General features: G+C 42.3%; 1 protein-coding gene and 1 long non-coding RNA gene across 5 annotated transcripts in view; one reads left to right on the top strand and one right to left on the bottom strand.

Annotated features, from left to right (window-relative positions):
• LOC134345395 (beta-galactoside alpha-2,6-sialyltransferase 1-like) overlaps positions 1-27250 on the top strand; it is a 123947-nt gene that overhangs the window by 3337 nt on the left and 93360 nt on the right. The window contains exon 1 of one of the 4 annotated variants that reach the window (XM_063045988.1): positions 11941-12018. The exons of 1 other annotated variant lie outside the window; for it this stretch is intronic. The gene's annotated coding sequence lies outside the window, so the exon portion shown is untranslated. Of the gene's footprint in view, positions 1-11940; positions 12019-14424; positions 14505-25857; positions 26191-27250 lie in introns of those variants that run through there. 2 more of the 4 variants (XM_063045992.1, XM_063045990.1) reach the window with 2 other exon arrangements.
• The window catches only part of LOC134345397 (uncharacterized), a 67129-nt gene continuing 45546 nt past the window's right edge, over positions 5668-27250 (bottom strand). Inside the window, exons 2-3 of the long non-coding RNA XR_010017679.1 lie at positions 8175-8300; positions 5668-6674 (exon numbers count right to left, since the gene is read on the bottom strand). This is a non-coding gene — a long non-coding RNA (uncharacterized LOC134345397). The remainder of the gene's footprint in view (positions 6675-8174; positions 8301-27250) is intronic.

The raw sequence follows: 27250 nt of genomic DNA, 5'->3' as shown, positions 1-27250 counted from the left end.
TGTTTCCAAAATGCATCAGGCTTGTTTAGATGTTCCTTTGCAAACTTCTGATGCTGAATTTTGTGCTGAGAATGCAGGAAAGGTTTTCTTCGGATGACTCTTCCATGAAGGTCATATTTGTGCAGGTGTCGCTGTACAGTAGAACAGTGCACCACCACTCCAGAGTCTGCTAAATCTTCCTGAAGGTCTTTTGCAGTCAAACGGGGGTTTTGATTTACCTTTTAGCAATCCTTCAAGCAGTTCTCTTGGAAAGTTTTCTTGGTCTTCCAGACCTCAACTTGACCTCCACCTTTCCTGTTAACTGCCATTTCTTAATTACATCATGAACTGAGGAAACGGCTACCTGAAAACGCTTTGCTATCTTCTTATAGACTTCTCTTGCTTTGACGGCACCATTTATTTTAATTTTCAGAGTGCTAGGCAGCTGCTTACGGGAGCCCATGGCTGCTGATTGTTGGGACAAGGTTTGAGGAGTCAGGGTATTTATAAAGCTTTGAAATTTACATTACCTGGCCTTTCCTAACGATGACTGTGAACAAGCCATAGCCCTAACAAGCTAATTAAGGTCTGAGACCTTGGAAAAAGTTATCTGAGACCTCAAATCTCTTTGGGTGCCCAAACTTTTGCATGGTGCTCCTTTCCTGTTTTTCACTCTAAAATTCTGCTAAACAAAAATAATACACTAATCTTGTTTAGAAAATGTTGAAAAGAATGTTTCATCTTTAACTTCATGACTTTTGGAGATCAGTTTATCTTCTATTCACTTAACTATTCACAGTAACAGAAAATTTGACCGGGGTGCCCAAAATTTGTATTCCACTGTAATTTCAATTGATTCCTCAACATCCCATTTTATTCATAATATCAGCAAATAAGCTCTGTGCTCTGATTCTGTGCTCCTTTTAGAGTGATATCCTTTAGTCCTATAGCCACTTTGCCATCCACTCACCTATTTCAGCAAGTTCTCTACATCTGTTGAAATCTATTGCCTTGCTGTGTGTGTGTCTAGAAGTTTGCCTTGTACACCAGCCCATTAACATGCAGTAAGAAAAACAGGTGCCCTTATACTAACTTGAGGAAAGTCCCTCCATTGTATTTCCTGTAACATAGCTGATTTTCCGATTTCCTCTCTGCATTTCCTTCAAAACAATCACAGCAGATCTCACAATTTGTTGCTTTTCACAGCATTAGAGATGTCTCCCAGGAACTTATTTTGTGAAAAGATGATTTCATCTATTTTAATTTCAGTGTCTGACAGCTGATACATTGGGCAATGCTGACTCCCCATGTGTGCAGACAGCTTCTATTCCAAATCTTAACCTTATAAGGGCTTTCATTCAAAACCTAGACATTTCATGAACACGGTAAGTATCCACTCCTTCATTGTTTGGGTGGTTATGAACTATGAGAAGTGCTGTAGGAAATACCTGTTTCTGGGAAGACACAAGACAGTGTCATTTTCCAAGTAAGCAAATTTCCAAACATTTTGAGCTCCAGCGCTTCCTGGAGTGTTGGATCCTAGAGACAAGGCTAGTTGGTATTTCTTCAGTTTCTCTCATCAATTTGTGGTTCCACCAGGACTGCTGAGGCTGTTAAAACAAGAACTGCATACACAGCAGTATTGTTGTGAAAAGCATCTTTGTTTTTTTTCAAGAGTGAAATCTTGCTTTGTCCAGTAATGCAGAGTGTTTGTGCAACACACAGCCTTCATCAGATCTGATTACTTGAGCCCGGGTCAGAGGAGGAGCCATAAGGGGACCTGGAGACTGAAGGAAATGAGGTGCAGTTTGATAGCCAGCAGGTGTAAGACAAGTAAGAAGACAAGAAGGTTATTGAAAAAGTTCCAGCAGAATAGTGTAAACAAATTTCCATTTCACGAGTAATGAGAAATTCAGAATCAGAATCAGAATGAGGTTTATTATCACCGGCATGTGTCATAAAATTCGTGAAATGTTGTAAGATTCACTCGTAGAGAGATATTTTTTGAAAGGAGTCTGCAAAATAACATTCCACATTGAAGAAAACATTACCTTCTCTAGATGACAATTTTTATCATCAATACCATAACCAATGGACAGCCCAATGAGCTGAGGTGACAATTAATAATTCCTAACATTTTCCTTTGCACTAATCAAACACATCAATTTCTGAAATGGTATGCGGCTCATCTACATTATGAGGATATAAAATTAATTTCTACCTGGTTAGAATGGTGGAGACAACTGGAACTGTTTCCTACCAGGATCTACCCATGGTGATCCAGAATGGTCATCTGAACCCCATAATACACATGACCTCCGTCCTGGCACTCTGGTGAGGATCTCCATGTCCCTTTGAATAAAAATGGGAGACAGTGTGTTCTCCCTTCAAGCCACACTCTTCTTCATGGGAATCAGTTTTTGATTCTGCTGTCCACCTGCCTTTGGGAGTGAACCCTTAAGGGCTGATGCCTTTATTCAACCAATACACAACAAACATCTCAACTTTCTGGTGTAGAAAGTTCTTGATATTCACTACAAGAAGAAATTCCTATGTATCATAATTTCATTGACCAGCACCTTACCTCAAAGCTTTGTCCTCTCAGATGAGACTCTCCCACTCATGAAACCATCTTGACCTTTACCCTCTCCTATCTTAGAATCTTATTCTTTCAATAAGATCATCGCAATAAACTCCTTTCGGGCTTCCAGCTGGGTACAGGTATCAGAAGACTGAGAAAAGTTTATTCATCACAGACACCGGGAAAGCATAGATACATTTTTCAAGATCATCCCATTTTCTTCAGACTGCAAAGAATGCAGGCCAAACCTGTTTAGCCTCCCCGTATAGGATAGTGTTTTCACATGATCGTATTCAAGATAATGCTGCAGAAGAATACCTGATTAGAAGTTTGACAAAATGGTAGATCTCAATGGAGAATTGAATGAAAGAGAGGAAATAGAACCACCTGAGAAATGAAGGGACTGAATTCCAGACCTTATGACCCAAGCAGCTGAAGGCTGAACCCAAAGCAGAAGAAGGGAATGATTAGAGCTTTAGTTTCTCTGATTGCTTCAGATTAATGCAGCTGCCATTTTGTGTCTAATGAAAACTGCAGCTGTGCCCTAGTGACAGCCTTAATGCATTTCATTTTAGAATAAATACAGTTCATAATGGGAATAACCAGTCAGAGCCGATTTCCACACTTCAGCTAAACCATTAAAGAATATAAGTATCTCCTACATTTGCATACCTCTACATCGAATTTTAAATTTGGGAAAGAATATTCTTATTATTTTGGATGTTCTACATTATTGAAATAAATCTGTAGGCGAATTAATTAATTAGCATGAAAGATTTGCAGAAATAATGTTAAAACTTCATTACTTTCATACTCAAAAAAAAAGACCGGAAAAACATAGCTAAGAAAATCTTGCAGACATGAAAGCATGCAGGGGATGCAGGGAATTGATCTTTTTACAACATGTAACACAGAGGTGTCAGGAATCTCTTGGCTCCTGCGTGACAACATCACCCAGGTCTGGGTCAGCTCCACCTTTGAGTTTAGCCAGGAAATGACAATGGATGCAAGACACCTTCAGCAGAATAAAAGGGCATTGTGCTTAGCAAAAGAAGTCTGTAATGTAATGACAACCGTGTGCAAATTCAGACTGTTGCCACTACGGTGAACAATGAGAAAGGAATTATTTGCATAGAGTGAACTGCATTGAGAGATTTGTACTTGTCTTGTTGATCTTGCCGATTAAAGTGTTGAGGAAGATTTAAAGTGTTGTACATTTAATATTTCAATAATATGTGAGTGATCTTGTATATATATTGTTTGATTAAGCATTCATGTTCATTTAAATAACTCATTATGGCTTATATATATAAATTCAGGAATTGCATGCATCATCATGCTACTACGTGATACGTGTATATCTCACTTAAAGTAAACTCGAAGTTGGACCCACAGTTCGGACACCCGTATTGTCCTTTGAATTAGTTTAATATTTTGATGTTACAAAACATAACATTGGTGACGAACAACACACATAAAAGTTGCTGGTGAACGCAGCAGGCCAGGCAGCATCTCTAGGAAGAGGTGCAGTCGACGTTTCAGGCCGAGACCCTTCGTCAGGACTAACTGAAGGAAGAGTGAGTAAGGGATTTAAAAGTTGGAGGGGGAGGGGGAGATCCAAAATGATAGGAGAAGACAGGAGGGGGAGGGATGGAGCCAAGAGCTGGACAGGTGATAGGCAAAAGGGATATGAGAGGATCATGGGACAGGAGGTCCGGGAAGAAAGACAAGGGGGGGGTACCCAGAGGATGGGCAAGGGGTATATTCAGAGGGACAGAGGGAGAAAAAGGAGAGTGAGAGAAAGAATGTGTGTATAAAAATAAGTAACAGATGGGATACGAGGGGGAGGAGGGGCATTAGCGGAAGTTAGAGAAGTCGATGCTCATGCCATCAGGTTGGAGGCTACCCAGACGGAATATAAGGTGTTGTTCCTCCAGCCTGAGTGTGGCTTCATCTTTACAGTAGGGGAGGCCATGGATAGACATGTCAGAATGGGAATGGGATGTGGAATTAAAATGTGTGGCCACTGGAAGATCCTGCTTTCTCTGGTGGACAGAGCGTAGGTGTTCAGCAAAGTGGTCTCCCAGTCTGCGTCGGGTCTCGCCAATATATAAAAGGCCACATTGGGAGCACTAGACACAGTATATCACCCCAGCCGACTCACAGGTGAAGTGTTGCCTCTCCTGGAAGGACTGTCTGGGGCCCTGAATGGTGGTAAGGGAGGAAGTGTAAGGGCATGTGTAGCACTTATTCCGCTTACAAGGCTAAGTGCCAGGAGGGAGGTCAGTGGGGAGGGATGGGGGGGACGAATGGACAAGGGAGTTGTGTAGGGAGCGATCCCTGCGGAATGCAGAGAGAGGGGGGGAGGGAAAGATGTGCTTAGTGGTGGGATCCTGTTGGAGGTGGCAGAAATTATGGAGAATTTTATGTTGGACCCGGAGGCTGGTGGGGTGGTAGGTGAGGACCAGGGGAACCCTATTCCTAGTGGGGTGGCGGGAGGATGGAGTGAGAGCAGATGTACGTGAAATGGGGGAGATGCGTTTGAGAGCAGAGTTGATAGTGGAGGAAGGGAAACCCCTTTCTTTAAAAAAGGAGGACATCTCCCTCGTCCTGGAATGAAAAGCCTTATCCTGAGAGCAGATGCGGCGGAGACGCTACTCTCAGGTTGGAGGAACAACACCTTATATTCCGTATGGGTAGCCTCCAACCTGATGGCATGAACATCGACTTCTCTAACTTCCGCTAATGCCCCTCCTCCCCCTCGTACCCCATCTGTTACTTATTTTTATACACGCATTCTTTCTCTCACTCTCCTTTTTCTCCCTCTGTCCCTCTGAATATACCCCTTGCCCATCCTCTGGGTACCCCCCCCTTGTCTTTCTTCCCGGACCTCCTGTCCCACGATCCTCTCGTATCCCTTTTGCCAATCACCTGTCCAGCTCTTGGCTCCATCCTTCCCCCTCCTGTCTTCTCCTATCATTTTGGATCTCCCCCTCCCCCCACTTTCAAATCCCTTACTCACTCTTCCTTCAGTTAGTCCTGACGAAGGGTCTCGGCCTGAAATGTCGACTGCACCTCTTCCTAGAGATGCTGCCTGGCCTGCTGCATTCACCAGCAACTTTTATGTGTGTTGCTTGAATTTCCAGCATCTGCAGAATTCCTGTTGTTTACATTGGTGACGAGGTTTTTTTAAAATGAACCCAAGACGCTACTAACCCATTCAAGCCCAACAAGACATTCAAACTAAAAAACAATGCAGTGAAGAATGGCGAAACAGAGCAGCACGTGTTCTTTGGAAGGGAAGACATGAATGAGTTTTAAAAAGAAAGTAAGAGAAACAAAGAATTCATGGGTTTGTAAAGAATGAGTACCAGGTGATAATAATCAATAAAAAAAAACAACAGAAATGGCTGGCTACATCAGAAAAATTGATGAGTTTGATTACACATTGGGTAACTGGTTCATGTAAACTGAGCTATTGGAACAGTATTTTGAAACAAGTGAAATAGCCAATGAGAAGCAAGTCCCATTTTTCTGAGTTCATTGGGTTTAAATGTATACAGTTTGCTTTGAAGTATGACTACTTCAACCAAACCAGCAGCAATGAGCTTTGCTGTTATTGTAAAAGTAATGCAGGAACACTTAGAACTGAAGCCATTATTGATTGCAGAACACTTTAGGTTTCATAAGCAGAATCAAGAGGAAAGTTAGTCTATTTCCGTGTAGATGTATGAATTGATGAGATTGGTTGAGCGTTGTCAATAGGGTACTATAAAAACTAACAATGGATATGCAATATGGCAAATCAATTAAATGAAATTATACACTGGTTCAGCTGTTTCAGTCATTCCACAAAATGAGTTTGAATAGCTTTTCAAAGATACTAAACTGAATTCAGCAGATATCCACCTAAGAACTTATACTGGAGAAAAGATAACTCCTGTGGGAATCACATCCATAATGGTGAAATTCAACAATCACTAAGACAAATTGAGCTTATATGGGGCAAAAACAGGAGGACCAGCATTGTAGTGGTGTGATTGGCTGAGATTACTACAACTTGATTGGAGATCCATCCACCATTTGCAAGCCACATCCTCTGCAATGAAGCCATCTGAAAGTAAATTAAGAAAGATGCAAATGGATGATGCCACAACTGTCTCCATGCCAAATATCATGAATCATTGCCCAACAGGTTCTAAACTCTGTGCCTCTAGTTGGAAAGCACATTGGACCAAGGAAGGATCATACGGCTCAGAGGAAGCATGGATATGGTAAAAGCAGAGGTCCATCCACAACAATTTTTGTAGGCAAAATATCTGAGAAAGCCTTTGATATGTTAATCAGGCAGATACTTGCAAAATGTTAATTTGGTTTTAACCTGGAAGTGACTTCAAGGAACTTCAGGAAAGTTGCAAGCATTCAGCTTTTGTGAGTATGAAGAACCAAAATCTACTCCGCATGCATTAAAGTTACTGCAAGAACTTCAAGTGGGGGACAAAAAACTCTTTGTAAAAGTAGATGCAAAGACCTAAGCCCAGCTGGATGAATGGCCTATAAGAAAGGAATCAATGGAGATATGAAAACAGAGGATTTGCCCGATGATGTTGTGGATTAGGAAACCAAAAGGAGAGACCAGATCATAAAGGGAGCAATAGTGAACTCCAGTGAACTAAATGTAACTTCCCAAGATCAAGATGCACAAATTAGAAAAAGAAGAGATGGAGAGAAAGATTGTAAACGAGAAAGAGAATGTTGTGAAAGAGAGAAGGAACGTGAGAAAGAAAAGGAAAGGGATCAAAGTAGATCCAAAGAGAGAAAAAAAGAAGAAAGACTTCCAGTGCTGTCAGAACTACTTCCTGCAGTCTCAGTCAATTCTTCCAACCACCAGGGAGGAAGCCCCAGAATATGAGATTGTTTCACAGCCACAAGTCTCGGCTGCCAAATAGAGTTATCCCAGAAGAATAAGGAAGCTTTAACAGAGATGAAATCTTTCTGCTGGAATGGAACAATTTAAAATTTACTATGCTGTTAATGTCTCTAAATAATAGTTGTATGATATAATATATTGTGTATATAGTTGAGATGCATCCTCTATTGAGTTGGAGTTTATAGTTGAGTAGTGTGGAGTGTTGTGCATTTAAAATTTCAATAATATTTGAATAATCATATATATACACACACACACACACACACGGGGTGATGGATAAGTTTGTGGGCTAAGGTAGAAGGAGATGAGTTATTAACTTCAAACTTTCTGCATAATCACTCAAAGAGTTGAACTGCATGAACATCTAACGAGAGCTGTATAACTCACCTCTTTCTACCTTAGGCCACAAACTTATCAATCACCCCTCGTAGTTTGATTAAGCATTCTTGTTCATTTAAATAATTTATTATGTGCCATGTGCATACAGTAAATATGAGAATTGCATATGTCATCATGATACCAAGTAATAATTGCATACCTCACTTTAAGTAAACCCAAAGTTAGACCCACATTTTGGACTCCCACATCTTCTTTTGAATTAGTTTAATGTTTTGAAGTTTCAAAATGTAACGGAAACCAGTGAGGACAAGAATGGAATGTGGGCGGGTGCTCAGTGCCAATTACCTGCGAGCGACTCGTCCCTCTCTCCCTCTTGCCTGCTGCTCCTGGAGGCAAATGTCTGGTCTGCGTACAGACGGTCTCTCTCCCTCTCGCCTGCTGTTGCAGAGGATGGTGTTGGAGTCCTGTGGCCTGGGAAAGATTTAATCAACACGGTTTGTGATTTGGGCTTTTTATTTCACGTTATGTTGTCTTTCTGGATTCTGGTGACTCCTTATTTTGTTGCTATTGTTGTACGATTTTGATCTGGTTGCCTGCAGATAATGAAGACTTGAGCTGGACTGAATATGCCTGGATTATTTTGACAACTTTGTCATTGGTGTTCTATATTTTGTATTTTTCACTCTTTATTCTGTCATTTGTGTGATTTTTTTTCTTTTTTTGTGTGTGGTTTGATGCTTTTCTTTGAACAGGCTTCATTGTTTGATAATCAACGTACTTTGAAATTTGAACCTTTGAATAATGCGCCATGGTTTGTCACAGCCAAAAGAACTGTCAACTGCCTTTAACAACTGATTTTCTGAATGCATAAGCCAATGCAATGAGCATATTTGGGCTGGTCTCTCTTCAATAAATTCAGTGGTCTTCGTGCTCTTTAGGTTATAATCAAAACAAAAGGAATTGGAAATAACCAGTAGTTCAGGCATTAATATGAAAGAGTAACAGTTAATGTTTCTGTATGATGAATAAGTTATTAATAAGTTGTTAACATGTGTTTCTTCTTTTGCATTTTGTTGATTATTTAAAGTTGCAAAACATGCTATATTAATTTCATATAAAAATAAAATTCTGGGATTTGCTTTCAGAACATGGTACCATTGAGGTCAGTACAATGGTATAGCCAACAGAGCTACAGCCTTACTGCTCCAGCGATCTGGGTTCAGTCCCGCTCTGTCGATCTGTCCGTGTGGGGTTTGCACATCCTTCCTGTGACAGTGTTTGAAGGCCATTCAATTCTTCTGAATGTGATAGGCCCAGTTATTTCATAATGTGGTGCAATGTTGTTGTTTAAACAAAGAGAGTCAGCTGATAAAAGAGGTGCTCAGGCTTTCTCCCACACCCCAACATCTCGAGGACGTGTCAGTTAATTAGCCCCAGCATGTAGCTGAGTGGTGGATTTGGATGAAGTAGATGGGAATGTGGGCAAGTAAAATGAGATTTGTGTAAATGGATGATTGATGGTCAACACGGACAAGGTGGGTTGAAGAACCTGTTTCTGTATTGTATGAATTCATGGCAGTATGGGTGGGTCAGAATGTCCTAGGTGGTCTTACTTTACTCCTTCTTGTGCCTTTGGAATCCCCTCCAAATTTGGATCCAAGACCAAATGATATTTGCTAACCTGTCCTATTTTGCTGCATATAGAGGTCCTGAGTCTATGTCAGGAGAACATTTGGGTGGGGGAACAATTCACCCCTCTCTTCACTGCTGGATCTAATTTACGATACAAATAGAAATTGGACTGGAACCAGCGAGAACTTCTTCCTGTCGAGACTATGACAGACTTGTCTGGCTGGCACAGTGATTGAAAGTGTCACCACAGAGTAAGGAAACTTAAGCTTTATTATGTGGAGTCTTTCGTTTGTTCATATTCTTATTGAACCACAGGTGGAAAATAAGCAGTAGAAGTTAACTTTCTAGGGATGTTTTCTTTGCTTTTTTTTGTCACTGATGGCCTGACTAGAAACTCACAGTTGTTTCCCAATGAAGTTGATAAGATTGTGTTCGGCTCCATAACTGGCTTTTGATTAAGTCTTTGCTGTCTGTTCAGTTGACCAGTTCAAAATTTTGATCAGTTGGATTTTAATGGCTCCAGGCCAGGTCAAGGAACTTGGACAATTTTAACTGCTAGCAAGTGTGAATTAAATTTATGAACTCCCTTCGATCAATGATATTGTTGATTCATTCATTATAATTAATAATTGTTAGAATAAATGTATCAGCAATATTATAATTATAATATATTGATAATTTTAATACGATAATAATACAAAATAAACTAACTGCGCTTCCCTGAATCACATTATTAAACAATAACTGGTGGGTTTTTTTTGCTTTTGTATTGTATGAAAGCAACACATTAAAAAAAAACTAGACTTTGTAGCCCAAATGCTGGAAAAGAGAAACTGTTAGGGTGAAGTATTTATTTGTTGAGAAGTCAAAAGTACAACATTTTTGGAGCCTTGTTGAATTTAATAGATGACCCAGATTAGTACTGTGGATTCCACATCTAGGCTGCTGTCAGAGAGATTACGATATTGACTGAGATTTAGATAGGCAGACCAATGCCACAAGAACACAGACCAGAGACAGGAAGGAGGAAGGATCATTGGGGTAAGTCAGCTGGTGTTACAGGCAGGGTCTATAAAATTTAGATCTGATGTTGGAAGTAGAGGCTGTGATCAGAGAGGCTGGACATATTGCTTGCAGCACAGGCATCATGGGGTGGGAATGGTAGTTCATGGATGGTGGTGCGGTACTGACTACTGAGGCAGTTTGCAGGTTTTCTTAGTGATGCACAGCTGTAGTGGAAAACAAAATATTAGTTTCTGCATTGTGCTGTTATAGATTCCTATTAGCAGTTCCTAGGATTCTCCTCTAAGCTTCTATAAAGCAGAAACAAAGGGGAAGTTGAAGTACACATTAAGTTATGTCATAATGGGACATAGCTTTGGCAGAGATATTAGTTATCTGCCTTCCACTCCACAGAATTGGTTATGAGCATTTTGATGGTGAATAAGATTCAAGGTTCCACTTTTCAATGATTCTCATATTAGTCACAGGCTACAGGAGAAGTACTGTCAGTCTCTCTGCTGACAAAAGCCACTATGACCCTTGTAACAAAATGGTCTAATGCATTAAATGACCATGGAGACAAACAATGATTTTGCTCATTCTCATTCTCTTTTCCCATAATTATCATCAATAGCACTATGGTTATGTCTCACTGTAGATCCTTTCCACAGTAATCATGCAAATCTGCAGGCTTTGAAATATGGCAATATTTATTCTAGAGTAACACAATGAAAAATTACTTACTGTGGACTGAAATGAAATGATGATCATTCCAGGTCAATTTGTGTCACTCAAGATACAAGATTCAAGATTCAAGTTTATTTGTTACGTGTATATCAAAACATACAGTGAAATGCATTATTTATGTTAACAACCAATACACCTGAAGGTGTTCTGGGGGCAGCTCGCAGCTGTTGCCACACGTTCCATCACCAACATAGCATGCCCACAATACTCAGCCGAACAACGCAGAATACAACAAGAAATAAAAGAACACCGATGACCTCATAGTGTATAGTGATAGAAGATGTCAGCGCAGAGTAAGGAAATTTAATTTAAGCTTTAATATGTGGGGTTGGGGGGCCCTCATCCACTCTTTACTGGTCCACCGTCCGATATCCAACCATGGATGTCTTACACCAGGTCACTCTGTAGCTTTTTTAGTGTTGGGCCTGCCTGCACATCACATAATGTCATTTTGGAGACTTGCTGAGAAGATTAGGCTGTATTCTCTGGTGGTGATCACCTTTTGCCAAATCGCAATCCCTTAAGCTCCACAGACACCCAGATTTCCTGCACTGACCTCTAGCAGCACGCTGAGCACTTTCACACCCCCAGTGTTTAGCCAGTTTTTCAGTAACTCTGGCTATCTTTGTAATTATTAACAGGCATTATTTATATTAGTTTGGAAGATAACTTTTATCTGATTCCTTGGGTCATAAGATTAAGGTCCAGCTCAAGGTATGAACATTAAATCTGATGATGCATAGTGCATGACTGAAACTGTGAGTTGGTGCTGCATTGTCCAAGAAATGTTTTGCAAGTCAAACGTATGGTAAGGATTCATTGTATCTTTTCATTTAAAAGTCACCATTTGAGCAGAGCAAATACATTTTCTGGTAAATCAGCTATGAATCTTCCTTTAGTGAACAGCATGATTCTTTTATTTTATTGTTGAATGCATATTGTTTACTTTGTTTAGTTAAAAGGAAATGGCGGTTGCTTTAAAAAGTCGCATCCTGTCAGCGTGCATATATACATACACACATCTACACACAAAGCATCTTTAAGGTCAACCCGGTGAAGGTATTGCAGTTGCTGTACAGTATACACCTATGCATATACGTCAATGTTTATACCTATGTCTTTCAAAGCAGGTTGTGCAACAATGGAGCTTATTACCTGGGCAACGGCAATAGTTTGAAAGAGGGGTTAGTTAGACATGAAACAATATAGCACTGGAAAATGAGTTATGATATTGTAATCAGTTCTTAATCTGACCATTTTGACCCAAATGTAAATGGAATGTGTGATTGCATCTCGTCATATAGCTCATCCATGCTAAATGTTATATTTTATTTCCTTGGTGCATTTTTACCAAATTTTGGATGCAGCAAGTACCATTAAATTTTGTCTGCACCACTTGATCAAATGCTTGTTATTACCTGCATCCAATCATGGAAATTCATGCAGAGGCTTTGGCAGCTTTCAGAAAGCCCTAGCAGAGCACAGATGATGATGAGTACCCTACTTCATGGCCAGAAACCTTAGCTGAATAGTCGGAGAGAGAGGCACTATGCAAGGATGAAGGTACAAGTAAGGTCAATGTGTAGAGTGCAGACTCAGAATAATCACATATGCTCAAGGACAGTGAAGGTATTTTTGCATCCATTCACCAAACAACTACTTCCTGATTCTCACCCACCTCCCCATGTAATTAATCCAAAATGGGAGCAGGAAACCATGGCTGACAAAATGTGAGCGTGAAACCATAATGATTCTTCACTCCTCAAAAACAATGTTAGCAACTGGCAATAACTTAACATAATTCTGAAGTGTTTACAAGGACAGCATTGCTCAGTTCCAGAGTGGAATTTAGTTGGGCTATTTCCAGCCTGAATCACATTCTTACTGAAAGTTAAGTGGGCATTTTTCATCATGATCAATCTTTGATTCAAAGACAAAACTTGGTATCATTCTCCCATGATGTGATGTTATTTTCTGCAAGTTCTGGGAAAACTAAGGGACATTTTTTTGAGGAGCAACATCATTGGTCATTCCTGGAATAATTATGCTTCAGTAATACTGCATCAGGTTGATCAGTAGTTTGGCTAAAGGGAGATTTCATACAGTACATTCCGGGTTTCCACTTGATTGTCAGTCTCTGATCCCCCAGTCTTCCTACTCCACTCCACTGACTAACCCAACACCACAACCTCCCGACTACATTATTCCTACATCAGATCTTGTGACAATGCACCAATGTCACATCTGTAGCCTTGAAGTCTGGGAAGGTTGTCCTGACAAAGTGCTAAAATCAGCAGCATGAAAAAGAGTAAGGGCGTGCCCATCCTTGAAAACAGAAGCTAAACAGTTAATTACAATCCAAAGTCAGATTTCTGCTTGATATTATTCTTATAAAACGTATTTGATAGTTCATATTCATCGGTCATAGAAATTCTGAAGGCATCAGTGTCAGTGGTAATACCTACCTTTGGTTTCAGCTGGTATCCTTAGTCATGTTACCCATGAGGATGCAAATCTGTTAGCCGAACGCCGATAGTGGATTGAAAGGAGACATCGTATGGTACTTCCTCACTCCTTCCAGCACTATTTTTGTTGAACTCTGTTAATCCCTGAAAATTGAATTTGATAATGGCACCTGGGATCCTGGTCAATGACAGGACTGGTGGTGCAAACCCTTAACCAATAAGATTAAAGGAGTAAAACATTAAGCAAAGGATGGGCTGTGAAGACAAGTGAAGGGTCTAAACTCAATGTGAAATAAGGGACTTTCTGTACCAAAGTTAATGGCCAATTAAAGTGGAAAAGCAGCAATTTCAAGAAATTCATGGCAGGATCTCATTTTCTCTGAGCACAATTCAATCTTCCTCCTCTTGAGTTCTGAGATGATTTACATATTAATAATGGACTGTGTTGCTTGCAAGCCTTTACGCTTTCAGACACATAGTGCATGGTCTGTCCAAAATCTGCTCTACTTGTAATTGCTTTGTAGAGTACTTCAGATGTTTAATAATGCTCTATTTACCTCAGTCTGATTGATTGTATTGTGTTCACTCTATATTTGCTCTAGCTCAAAAATTCAAGTGATTTCTTTTTATTTGCTTACAGTAACGGTTGCAGCTAGCAGCAGAAAGTATCCTATGTCGCCTTCTTCAAATATATGAAGTACATTTGCAGGGTAATTTGATAGGTTTTATGATAAGTGTTTAGTTCACGATGTTCCAGGCAAAAGCATTATATTCAGCAAGCTACAGATCACATTTGCAATGAGGATTAAAGAAAATGTGCAAAGTAAATGTGAGTATAAATGCTTCTGTATTTATTATTCACATGTTAAAAGAAAATGGCCATTGTACAGGTTACCACTTAAATTACTGTATATTTAAGAAAATTCTACATGCTGTAGGAAATAACAGCAAACAGTCACTTAAATAAATGAACAGAAATTGTTCATCTGTTTCTAACTCCTGACTTTTCAACTGTAGTGTGGCAGCATGTACAATACCAAATACACCACCTACAATATAAAAAAAAACTTTGTGTATCTTCAACCTCACATCCCAATGGTTGTACAAACTGCAGCACATACAAAATGCTGGAGGAACTCTGTAGGTCAGGCAGCATCAATGGAAATGAATAAACAGTTGAAATTTTAGGCTGAGACCCTTCATCTGGAAAGGAAGTGGGAAGGTGCCACAATAAAATGGTCGGGGGAGAGGAAGGAGAATAAGCTAGAAGATGATAGGTAGAGTCAGTTGGGTACAGGGGGAGGGAATGAAGTAAGTAGTTGGGAGGTGATTGGCGGAAAAGGCGAAGGGCTGGAGAAAAAGCAATCTGATAGGATAGCAGAGTGGATTATGGGGTAAAGGGAAAGAGGAGGGGCAAGATGTGGGGAATAGAGGAGGGAAAAATTACTGGAAGAAGAAATCGATACTCATGCCATCAGGTTGGAGGCTATCTAGACAGAGTATGAGACGTTGTTCCTCCACCCTGAGAGTGGCCTCATTGTGGCAGAAGAGGAAGCTAAGAAGAGGAAGCTATGGATTGACATAGTGTTACATATCCCATGAGTATGCTATTGGAGTGATGTAATGGTCTTGTGCCATTGGAATGATGTAATTGTCTTGTGATAGTGGGGTGATGTGATGTCACGTGATGGCATGCTTCAACTAGTATAAAAGGGGAAACCGCCATTGGTAGTTACCCCATCGGAGAAGAAGAAAGAGTGAGAGTGAAGAATCCCCAGCTCCGAATGAACCCCAACAGGATTTGGGGTTAACCAGCGGCATTCGGAGCATTACGAGTGTGGCTGACATTTGGAATTGTTCATACGTGGCACGCACATTTTGTTAACCCTAAAACGTTAAGGGTTGTGCGATGATCACTTTGTTGAAAGGTCAGTTACGTTCACACAAGGCATTTTGGCTGGGAGCTGCATCAGCAGTGACGTCTTTGCTTCGGGGACTGTTCCAAAGCTGGTTTGGGAAGTCTCTCCTCTTGACTATTTTCGGGAATTGTTTGGACTTATTAAATTATCACCTTAAGACTTAAGTGCTTTAATAAGATCTGTTAAGAATTATCCTTAAGTTTGACCACAATAGACAATAGACAATAGACAATAGGTGCAGGAATAGGCCATTCAGCCCTTCGAGCCAGCACCACCATTCACTGTGATCATGGCTGATTATCCACAATCAGTATCCTTTTCCTGCCTTCCCCCCATATCCCTTCACACCACCATAAGAGCTCTATCTAACTCTTCTTTGAAAGAATCCAGTGAATTGGCCTCCGCTGCCTTCTGAGGCAGAGCATTCCACAGAACCACCACCCAATAGACGCACAATCGATGCCTAACGCTGTTACTATCCATTTTAAGATAATTGTTCGTTTACTGTTCCATGTTCTTGAGCAGAGGTTAATAAGTGTTGTTTATTTAATGAAAAAAACTCAAATTCATCTCATTGTAGCTATTTATAACAATAGAATAGGAATTAAAATGGTTGGCCACAGGGAAATATCGCTTTTTGCAGAGGTGCTCAACAAAGTGGTCTCCCAATTTATGTCGGGTCTCACCAATGTAGTGGAGGCTGCATCGGGAGCACCAAATGCAGTTGACGACTCCCAAAAGATTCTCAAGTGAAGAGTTGCCTCACCTGGAAGGACAGTTTGGGGCGTTGAGTGGAGGTGAGGATGGAGGGGAATGGGTAGGTGTAACAGTTCTCTCACTTGCAGGGATATGGGCCAAGAGGAAAACTAATGGGAAGAAATGAATGGACAAGGGAATCACTTAGGGAGTGATTCCTGTGGAAAGCAGAGCGTGTGGGGGTTGTAAAGGTGTATTCTGTGGGAGTTGCCAAGAGTAGTGGGAAACTGGAAGATTGGGAAGACTTTAAAAAGCAAACAAAGAACCACTAAGTGAGCAATAAAGAAAGGAAGCTAGATTATGAAAATAAACCAGCACAAAATTTAAAAACTGATAGTAAAAGTATTTATTATTATATAAAACAAGAAAGGGTGGCTAAAGTGAATGTAGGTTCTTTGGAGGACAAGAAGGGGGAATTTGATACTGGGTAATGAGGAAATGGTAGAGGCTTTGAATGACTATGCTGTGTTGGTCTTCACAACAATTGGTAGTCCTTCGGGTTCAAAGAAGACACACTGTTGTGCAGTTCATCTGTGGACATGGAGGTGGCTCTCCAATCCCAGTCTGGAAGTGCAGATTCTAGCACAGTGGGGGCACTGGAAGTCTGTTGTTGTAATAATTGTGGCCACTGTTCTATGACGCTGCTAACGGTTTTCCATCAGTTTTTGGCAGCGCCTGTCTTCAAAACTGGTGTAGGCTTCATAGCACAGGGCTTGCCAGCAGGTTCTGACAGCAGCCGCAGCTTCTAGTTTCCTTGGCTGGATGTCACAGTAGCATAGGATTTCCTTCACAGCGTCTTTGTAGCACTTGTGTGGAAGACCTTGAGGTCACTTTCCGGTCTCCAGTTCACCATAGAGCAGCTGGCGAGGCATACGGTGGTCGTCCATTCTGATGACGTGTCCCACGCACTGCATCTGGGCTCTGATGATCAGGGACTCAATGCTGATGGACTCCGCGCGTGTCATAAGGAGGTGGCTAGGAATGGACCCAAGTGCAAGACACAGATACTGAAGTACTAGGGACAGGACTAGGATACAAGCTGATGGCAAAGACATGGACACGAAAACCAGGAACCTGGAACAGGACTGGACAAGAGAGCTTGGAGCCAGGGCTTGGACTCCAAGCCAGAGACTGGACAAGGACCCAGTATCTGGGTCTTGCCTCTGGCTCGGACCCCAGAACCAGGCAAGGACAGGGCTTGGCAGGCAGGCAGGACGAGGCTGGAGTCTTCAGGCTTGAGGCTAGAGGTGAGGCTTGGCAGGAGGCAGAAGGATGGAGTCTTCAGGCTTGAGGCTAGTGATGAGGCTTGGCAGGAGGCTAGAGATGAGGGTTGGCAGGAGGCAGGAGGCTAGAGACGAGGCTTGGCAGGCTCCTCCTGGGCAGGGCGCAGTTCACCTGGGCAGGGCGCGGTACTCCACCCGATGGAGGCATGGGACAGGAAGGGACAGAACCAACCATAGGTAACGGCAAGACGGCCTGGCTTACCTGGGCGGAGGCAAGGGACAGGAAGGGAGCTAGGTACAGGGTGGCTCCAGGACAAGACTGCAGGCGAGATGAGGTGAGAGATACCAGTAAGACAAGGCAAGGCTTCAGGCAATTCAAGGTGAGACCAGAACTTCAGGTGAGGCGAGAGTTACTGGCAAGACAAGGCAAGGCTTCTGGCAAAGCAAGGCAAGAGTTACCGGCAAGACAAGGCAGGGCTTCTGGCAAGGAAACAGGAGGCAGGGGAAGGGATACAAGGAGTAGGACAAGAACAATCCAGCAGCCACGCCCTGGTCTCTGGAGGTATTTATGCAGCCAGCCCCAACGAGCATCAGCTGCCTCAATTAGTGCTCAACAGGAACAGAAACAGGGTAGACAGGAAAACCTGGAGCAAAAGTCGATGGACCGGACCATGAACCGAAATACGGACTTCATGGACCGGATCATGACAGTGCAATCTAAGACCTCCAGGTTAGAGACACGGTCTTGCCAATGACTGCCAAGGATGGAGCGGAGGGCGCACATGTGAAATTTCTCCAATTGTTTGATGTGTCGTCGATACAGAGTCCACGTCTCACATCCATATAGGAGAGGAGGGATGACCACAGCTCTGTAGCCTTTCAGCTTTGTGGAGATGCAGACGTTGTGTTGATATGCAGCCTCTGGTATGCAGCCTCCCCAAAGCCTGGCTGGCCTTGCTGATCCTGGAGACAATTTCTTTGTCCAAGGACCCATCACTTGAGATGATGCTTCCCAAGTATTTGAAGCTGTTTACATTTGTCAGCTGGGTGTCATCAGCAGTGATTTTTGGTTCTGTGGGGTTGGTGTTTGGCACGGGCTGGTGAAGTACTTCAGTCTTGTTCAGGCTGATAGTCAGGCCAAAGGGCATAGCAGCATCTGAGAATTTGTTAAGCATCAACTGTAGATCATTGTCTTTGTGCGCCAGGAGTGCACAGTCATCGACAAAGAGAGTTTCCTGAATGACTGTATACAGGCACTTCGTCCGTGCATTCAAGTGGCAAAGGTCAAAGAGAGAGCCGTCCAATCAGTACCTGATGTACACTCCCTCCTTCAGACCTTGGACAGCACATGACAACATGCAAGTGAAGAACAGATTAAACAGGACTGGGGCTAGTACACAGCCCTGTTTCACCCCACTGGAAATGGCAAATGCAGCTGACATATCACCACTGCAAAGTACTTGTTCTGTCTTTCCGTCGTGGAGCAGCTGAATTATCTTCACGAATTTCCTCGGACTTCCGTAACATCTCAGGCTGATCCACAGAGCCTCCCTGTTTACAGTGTCAAATGCCTTTGTCAGGTCAATGAAGACAGTAAAGAGGTTCGTTCTGCTCGATGCACTTCTCCTGGACTTGCCTCATGGCAAATATCATGTCCACTGTACTCCGTTCTGGCCGAAAGCCTCCTTTCTGAGACAGTGAAAAGTCTGTTCAGGAGAATACGGGCAAAATTCTTGCCTGCGATGGACAGCAGTGAGATACCCCTGTAGTTTCTGCCGTCTGATTTGCTTCCCTTGTTTTTGTAGAGAGCCATGATGAGGGCATTGCAGAAGTCATCAGGCATCTCCTCTGTGATCAGATGTCTTCCAGGATATCTTGGAACGCCTGTAAGGCATTTGGGCCGAATGTTTTGTAGATCTCAGCTGGAATACCAGCCTGCCCTGTTGCTTAATTTGAGTTCATCTGGGAGATCGCTCTCTTGATCTCATCAGTAGAGGGTGGCAGGTCCAGGTCATCCAGGACTGGCTGCTGAGGGATCTGCTGTAAGACATCAGGATCAACTGCGGATGGCCTATTGAGTAGGTTGGAAAAGTGTTCAGCCTAGCGGCTTTTCAGTCCTTCCTGGTCTTTGATCGGGCTCAACCCGTCAGATGACAGCAAGGGGAGGCATCCTGATTTAGAAGGACCATAAACTGTCTTTATGGTGCTGAAGAACTCTCTGGTGGCATGCATGTCTGCATAGCGTTCCACCTGCTCAGCCTTTCTCTGCCACCACTCGTCCTGCATTTCTCACAGTTCCGCCTGTACTTTGGATTGCAGGTGTTTAAACTTGCCTTTCTTTGAGACAGATGACGGATCATTCTGCCAGTCTGCATAGGCCTCGTTCTTAGCCTGAAGGGCTGCTGAAATGATCTCATGGTTTACATCAAACCAGTCTTGATGCACTCGGGTTTTCAGTCCGAGTACAGTTGTTGCAGTTTGCGTGATGACGTCTTTGAACTGCATCCACTTTTCAGAACGGGTTCCCACAAGTGGTGAATTGCTGGAGAGTTTTTCATTAAGTACATGTTGAAAACGTTGGACTTGACCTGGGTCTTGCGGTCTGCTGATGCTGAATGACACTCTGACAGTCTTTGGTTGCTTACGATGCAAAGGGGCTATGTGCAGGTTGAGGACCGACCGAACCAGCCTCTGATCCGTCCAACACTCAGCACCTTGCATGGCCTGGGTGATGGTGACGTCTTGAAGGTCACGCTGGCGTACTATGACATAGTTGAGTAGGTGCCAGTGTGTGGACTTGGGATGCATCCAGGTTGTTTTGTACTTGTTTGCAAGTCTGAACATTGTGTTCGTGATGCACCGTTTGTGCTCGGCACACTTGCTCAGAAGCAGCAGGCCGTTACTGTTTAGTTTTCACACCCCATATCTCCAAAGGATTCCGTCCCAGTTGTCGCTGTCTGTCCCAACCCCAATGTTGATGTCGCCCAAGATGACGAGTTTATTGCTGGCAGGGGTTGTCTGAATAGTCTGGTCCAGGTCCTCGTAGAAACTTTCTTCGTCTTAGTCCCGACTCACGAGAGTTGGTGCATAGACACTGACAAAGATGATGTACCAGGACTTGCTGGGAGGAAAGTGGAATGTCATGATAGGTTCATTTATTCCAGTGGGTAGAGTAGGCATGTTCTTCAGCAGAGCAGTTTTGATTGCAAAACCTACTCTGTGGATCTTGTCGTCAGTCTGCGGTTCCCTTTCCAAAAGATCGTTTATCCACTCACTGCTTCCTGTAATGAACCGTCATCTGCAAGCCTGGTCTCATTGAGTTCAGTGATATCAATGCGATAATGATGAAGTTCAGCCGCTATGAGTGCTGTTCGTCTTTCAGGCCTTGTCACCTTTTCTTGATCCAGCAAGGTGCGGACATTGCAGGCTCCAAAGATGAGCTTTCTTTGATTTGTTTTTCTTGATGCATGTTGACCGCTAAGGAGATGATCCGCAGTTAGCTAGCCAGATGTTGTGGGGCAGGCAAGGTTTAGGGTACCTTTTCTAACCCCCTCTCATATACGAGGGTGGGCAGTGCTGTCCTAAAAATGGCTGCCCAGTTGCCCTGGATGCTGCCGGACATCTCTGCTGCCCCGGGTACAGAGACGAACGACCACTGGTCCAAAAGCCACCTACGTGCAGGTTTGTGACTACAACTGCCAGTGGTCATCTCCACCTGTTGCTTTGCCACTCCCCCATCGCTGCAGGGCTTGACGAGTTGAGTTTGGACTGAGGTGATTTGCAGAACAGAAATCTGTGTGCGATGGAGTTTTAAGTGGAACGGCCGTTGTACAGGGGCAATCCCACTCTCTCTGCAGAAGAGACCTTGATCCTGTGGCACGGACAACCGTTATAGCTGGAGACCTCTCCTGCAGCAGTGGGTGACCAGGACATCTAAGTGTCTTGTCGTGCTCTTAGCGCTCCACGACGCCTGCTGGGCCTGCCTACTTGACCGTTGGACCATTAATCGGTCTCCTCGGCCCAATCTGTCAGGGCCAGACTTCACACGCTGGGACAGGCAGATCCCCTACCTCAGGGGTCCCCAACCTTTCCTGCACTGCAGACCGGTTTAATATTGACAGTATTGTTGCGGACTGCCCAACCTGGGGGCAAGGGGGTAGTGTTGCCAACGGACAAGAGTAGCTGTCAAATACGTTGTGTTTACCCCCAGAAAGTCTACAATGACCATGAAACCTTGCGCGGGCACCAGTGCGCATGCGTGTAGGTGCCGATTTTTTTTCCCTACAAATTGTTTTTGGTGGTTCTGTTCGGCGGGTGGGGGGGTGTTAATCACAACTGGAATATAGGTGATAAATGGCTAATACACTCAATTTCGTTTCTAAAAGGGTTTATCTTAACGAATTTAATATTAAACACACAGCGCATATTTTCCTCGCATGAATATAGTGATAAGTCAATTATCAGGGGAGGACAGGGGAGCTTGAAGTAAGTGTTGAACGAACTTCCTGTAGAAGTGGCAGAAGCAGGTTCGATATTATCATTTAAAGAAAAATTGGATAGGTATATGGACAGGAAAGGAATGGAGGGTTATGGGCTGAGTGCAGGTCAGTGGGACTAGGTGAGAGTAGCGTTCGGCACGGACTAGAAGGGCCGAGATGGCCTGTTTCCATGCTGTAATTGTTATATGGTTATATAAGTCACTTATAAGTCAATAGTATCATAACGTTTAAGTAACGTATTAAACGTATCATATTAAACACACAGCACATATTTTCCCCATATGAACATATAAAATCATTGCAACAGACCAATATCGCCGAATCAGTGGGAGCCCTGGGCTTGTTTCCCTGCAACAATACGGTTCCTTCGAGGGGTGATAGGAGACAGTGATATTCAAAGGGGGTTCCTTATGTCCAGTCTATTCTGCAATTTAGTTTTCGTTGTATTCATTGCAGAAATATGTTGAAATGGAAGCAACGTTTTCGGTGCTTTCATGGCTATCTCAGGATATTTAGCCTTGACTTTGATCCAGAATGCCGGCAGAGGTGTTATGTCAAACATACTTCTCAGCCGGCCGTCATTTGCAAGCTCGAGGAGCTGATCTTCCTGCGCTGACATGGATGACGCGCGGGTAATGACCTCGCGTGCGTTCAAGTTCAACAGTGCATGACAGGGAATGAGGAAAGGTGCAGTTGACTTATATCACCAAATCATATCGTTTCCTCGCGGCCCGGTAGCATATGCTTTGCGGCCCGGCACCAGTCCGTGGCCCAGTGGTTGGGGACCATTGCCCTACCTTATCGAGGGTTGAAGACATGTCGGCTACCCTCACTTGGTTTGGCCCGTCTGCTGAGACGGTTTACCGGGGTGAGGCCGCTGCGCGTGTTACAGCTACTTGGAGCCACGAGTGAGAGCTGAGCGCCAGGTGGGGACCAAACGTGGATGAGCTGCCCTGAAAAGTGCACGACAGGGCCCCCCCTACCAGAGGTGCTACCCCTCCCTAGACACCCCATACACCCCTCACAATCATATTTAACAATCACTGGCAAATATCGTGAAATTTGTGGATTTGTTGTTTTGTAGCAGCAGTAAAAAGCAATGCATAATTTTTTTAAATTATATATTACAGTTGTTTATATATAATATAAATTAAAATAAATAGGCAGTGCAAAAAGAGAGGAAAAATTGGTGAAGTAATATTTAGGAGTTTATTTAGAAATTTGATAGTGGAGGGGAAGAAGTTATTCCTGAAGCATTGAGTGTGTGTCTTCAGGCTTCTGTATTTCCTCCTTGATGGTAGTAATGAGAAGAGGGATGTGGTACAGGTGGCAGAGAAGGAATGACAGGGGCGGGGGTGACATGGATACAGGCACACCCAGCCCTAAGACACCAGGTAGGGTCATTTGATTCCAAACAAATGGCTTATTGATTATTACAGAATCTCTGTCTTTTGCTTCCCGCTCCCTCCCCCCTTCTTTCCCCTTTCACCAACCATGATTCCCCTCTCCCTACCTCCTTCCCTCTCTCAGTCCACAACAGAGACCCTTATCAGAATCAGGCTTATCATCACTCACATATGTCATGAAATATGTTTGTTTTGTGGCAGCAGTACAGTGCAATACATAAAATTACTACAGTACTATGCGAATGTTGAGGCACCCAAGCTATCTACTGTATACGTGCCTAAGATGTTTGCATAGTATTTATTTACTTGTACAGTTTGTCTTGGTTTGCACATTGATTATTGGTTAGTTTTTGTATGATTTATTGCTTTTCTCTATTCTGTTGTGAATGCCTGCAAGAAATTGAATCTCAAAGTAGCATATGGTGACATATACGTACTTGGATAATAAAAACATACTTTGAACTTTGGATTTTGGTCTCCATGTTCTTCAAAGAAGCGAGGTGGACTTTTATGAAACATCCTTCAAGTCTTTCAGATGTTACAGTATCATAATGAAGTACTCTTAAATGGAAGTTATTGTCACAATATTTGAGAAGCAGCAAGCAATTAATGCACAGCTGAATTCCATTACATAAACAGTAAAAGAACAGGATATCTGTTGTTAATGAGCAGAAAGCAACCTGAGGAACCCAGCAGATCAGTCAGCATCTGTGAAGAAAAATGGACAAAATGGGCTGAAAAATAGTAGATGACATTTAATGTGGGCAAGTGTGAGTTGTTGCACTTTAGGAGATAAACTACACGGTGAATGGTAGAGTAGTGAGGAGAGTGGTAGAACAGAGGAATCTGGGAATACAGATCCATAATTCCTTGAAGGTAATGTCACAGGTAGACAGGGTCGGTATGGAAAGCATTTGGCACATTTGGTTTCATAAATCAGAGTATTGAATACAGGAGTCGGGATGTTATGTCAAAGTTGTATAAGACTTTGGTGAGGCCAAATTTGGAATATACCTGCCTACAGGAAAGATATCAATAAGATTGAAAGAGTACAGAGAAAATTTATGAGGTTGTTGCCTGACTTAAGGACCAGAGTATTAGGGAAATGTTGAACAGGTAGGACTTCATTTGCTGCCGGGACCATAGGAGAATGAAGGAAGATTTAATAGAGATATATAAAATTATGAGGTGTAAAGATAGGGTGAGTGCTAGCAGAGTTTTCCCATTGAGACTGGGTGAGACTAGAACTAAAGAACATGGGTGAAGTGTGAAATGTTTAAAGGGAACATGATGAGGAATGCCTTTGCTCAGAGGGTGATGAAAGTGTGCAATGAGCTGCCAGTGGAAGTGGTTGATGTGGGGTCAATTTCAACACTGAAGAGCTGTATGGATAAATACATGGATGGGAGGGGTATGGAGAGCTATGGTCCAGGTGCAGATCAATGAGACTAGGCAGAATAGCAGTTTGGCATGGACTAGTTGGACTGAAGGGACTGAAGTGCCTTTTCTATACCACACTCTTCAATGAGTCTGTAATTCTATGATAGCCAACATTTTGGTTTGAGATCCTTCTCTCAATTTTGTTGTTAGTGATGTTGTTTAAGAGCCAAGTATTGTCTCTTTTACAGTTTCAAAATGGTATTTTTGATAGCCTGCATTCACTTGAGAGAGAAGTTGCTGCCTCATTTTTATGTTTCACATAAAAGACGGCACTCCTGACTGTGTATGACTCCCTCAGATATCACAGTTTATTTCTGCTCAAGTCTTTGGAGTAAGTCTTAAACCCACTGTACTATAATTGAATAAAAATTGTTGAAGAAATAAAGTGGAATGCCGGAGAATGCAACACAGTGAATTAATGTTGAATAAGGCACAGAGGAGAACATGATAAAAGGCAAAGAAAGATTGGAAGGAGAAATAGAGAAATGGACAGAAATCTGGAAACCAAAGAGAACCACAAATTGGCTCATCAAAAAAAAACTATAAAGACAAAGTGCCGTATTTCTCCAGATAGCTTAATTGGCAAAAAAACAGTTTAAGTTTAATAATCACATGAAACCATGGGGAGGTTGATGGCAAATTGCCTTGGTCATGAGTGTGGCCTCGGGGCAAAACAAATCAGCTACCAACTAGTAGTGATTTGCAATTCATTCGTTATTCCTTCTTACCAAAAGTTCTTGGATTAATTACCTATTAAAAACAACGTACAGCTGCACAGTTGAACTTGCTACTATTTTGGCAGTAAATTCTTCCTTACCCAAGCTCAAGTTTGCAAATATTGATCTGTGCCTACAGATCGGACTTTTTTCTGCCATCCAAGCTTTTGTATTAATTGAGTATAGGACGTCCACTGCTAATACAGCCTTTTCGGGCAAAATGAAGTGAACTGATCAACCGGCTTGTACAGTTTGAGTTAACAATCTGAGAGGTGCTCTGCTATAGGGTAATGCATAGCACAAGGCATGAGGTAATGAGCTGACTGGAGCAGAAGGTGGGGGTGGTGTTCAAATGACAGTGCTCACAACACCAGCCTGTTTCCCATTTAAATATTTCACAGCAAATGAAGTTTCTTTTACTCTGCCTTGATGGATTGAAGGAGAAAACAGAAACCCCAGGGTCTGTCTCCGCTGAGCTCAATTTCACAAAATCATTTTGGGGGAAAAGGCATGTGACAGAGATTTGGAGCAGCAGCAAACTGTACGTTAGCACAAGGTATTTAAATTCTTTCATTTGGGCTCCACTGGCACCAAAGTCCAGCATGGAATAAAGAATTGTTCTCTTACTCTCCTCCTGTGCTTTACCTACTTAGTCAATACCGTCTATATGTTTTAGGAAGTGAAATAATGAATTTTGTCATAGAAATTTCTGTTCTACTTTACAAATATATGCTGTGTATCTCTTGCAACAAAACAGTTACTGACAGCCAGAAATAATGTAGTTTTCCATCTAATATGTCTGTTTTGCTCTTTTAGGACCCTTTTATCCTGCTGCTTACTAACAATGGTTTTGCTTAATTATCTTAAGAGAGCTGGTGCATTTTAAAACTTTGAGCCTGTTATTGTTCCTTTGCACTAAACGTACCATAGTTACTGGTTGAAGTTTCTATTTTGCTGCCAATGGTTAAGTCATCATTCACAAGATTTGATAGTAATGTAGGCATTTCTGTGTGTGGTACCAGAGAGGGAAGAAGTAATTGAACATTCTTTCATTTACTGGACAGTGGTTCACTCCAGCGTTGATAGCTTCCTGGGCTCATGCAGTCTTCTATTATCTCTCGGCCAATCTCCATGCAAGAAGTTAGTTAGTGAGGACTAAAAGATTACTGCATTCCTTTTTTTAATTTTCTCATCTCTTAATGCAGTGATTTATATTAAGTTAACTTCAAAGCTATCATTCGTATTCCACCACCATTCCCATAAATCGATTTAATGTAAGCATAGGTTCTGGCAAGTTTTTGGACATTAAATGAAAAGTTACAGTGAGAATACCATCCTATTTAAGCTTGATAATCTGCTCCCTCTCATCTCCATATGCATAATTTCTGCTACAGTTTGCTGACCAAAGGGATCAGAAACCAGCACACTATCTTCTTATGCCTCTTCTGTGTGGCATTGGAGAATATACAGAGGGCTAACCTTCTTCCACGATTAGTTGCCATAAGAATTTTGAGAGTATTATATTTTGTGAAACTAATAAAAAGATTGAAAAAGAAAGAAAGAATTTTGAAGAAATTCCCATTGACTGCATTTGAACAATCAAATAGAAAAGAATG

This window comes from Mobula hypostoma, chromosome 4 (assembly GCF_963921235.1).
Source record: "Mobula hypostoma chromosome 4, sMobHyp1.1, whole genome shotgun sequence".
In the NCBI taxonomy this organism is placed as follows: domain Eukaryota; kingdom Metazoa; phylum Chordata; class Chondrichthyes; order Myliobatiformes; family Myliobatidae; genus Mobula; species Mobula hypostoma.
This window is presented reverse-complemented; position numbering and strand designations above follow the sequence as displayed.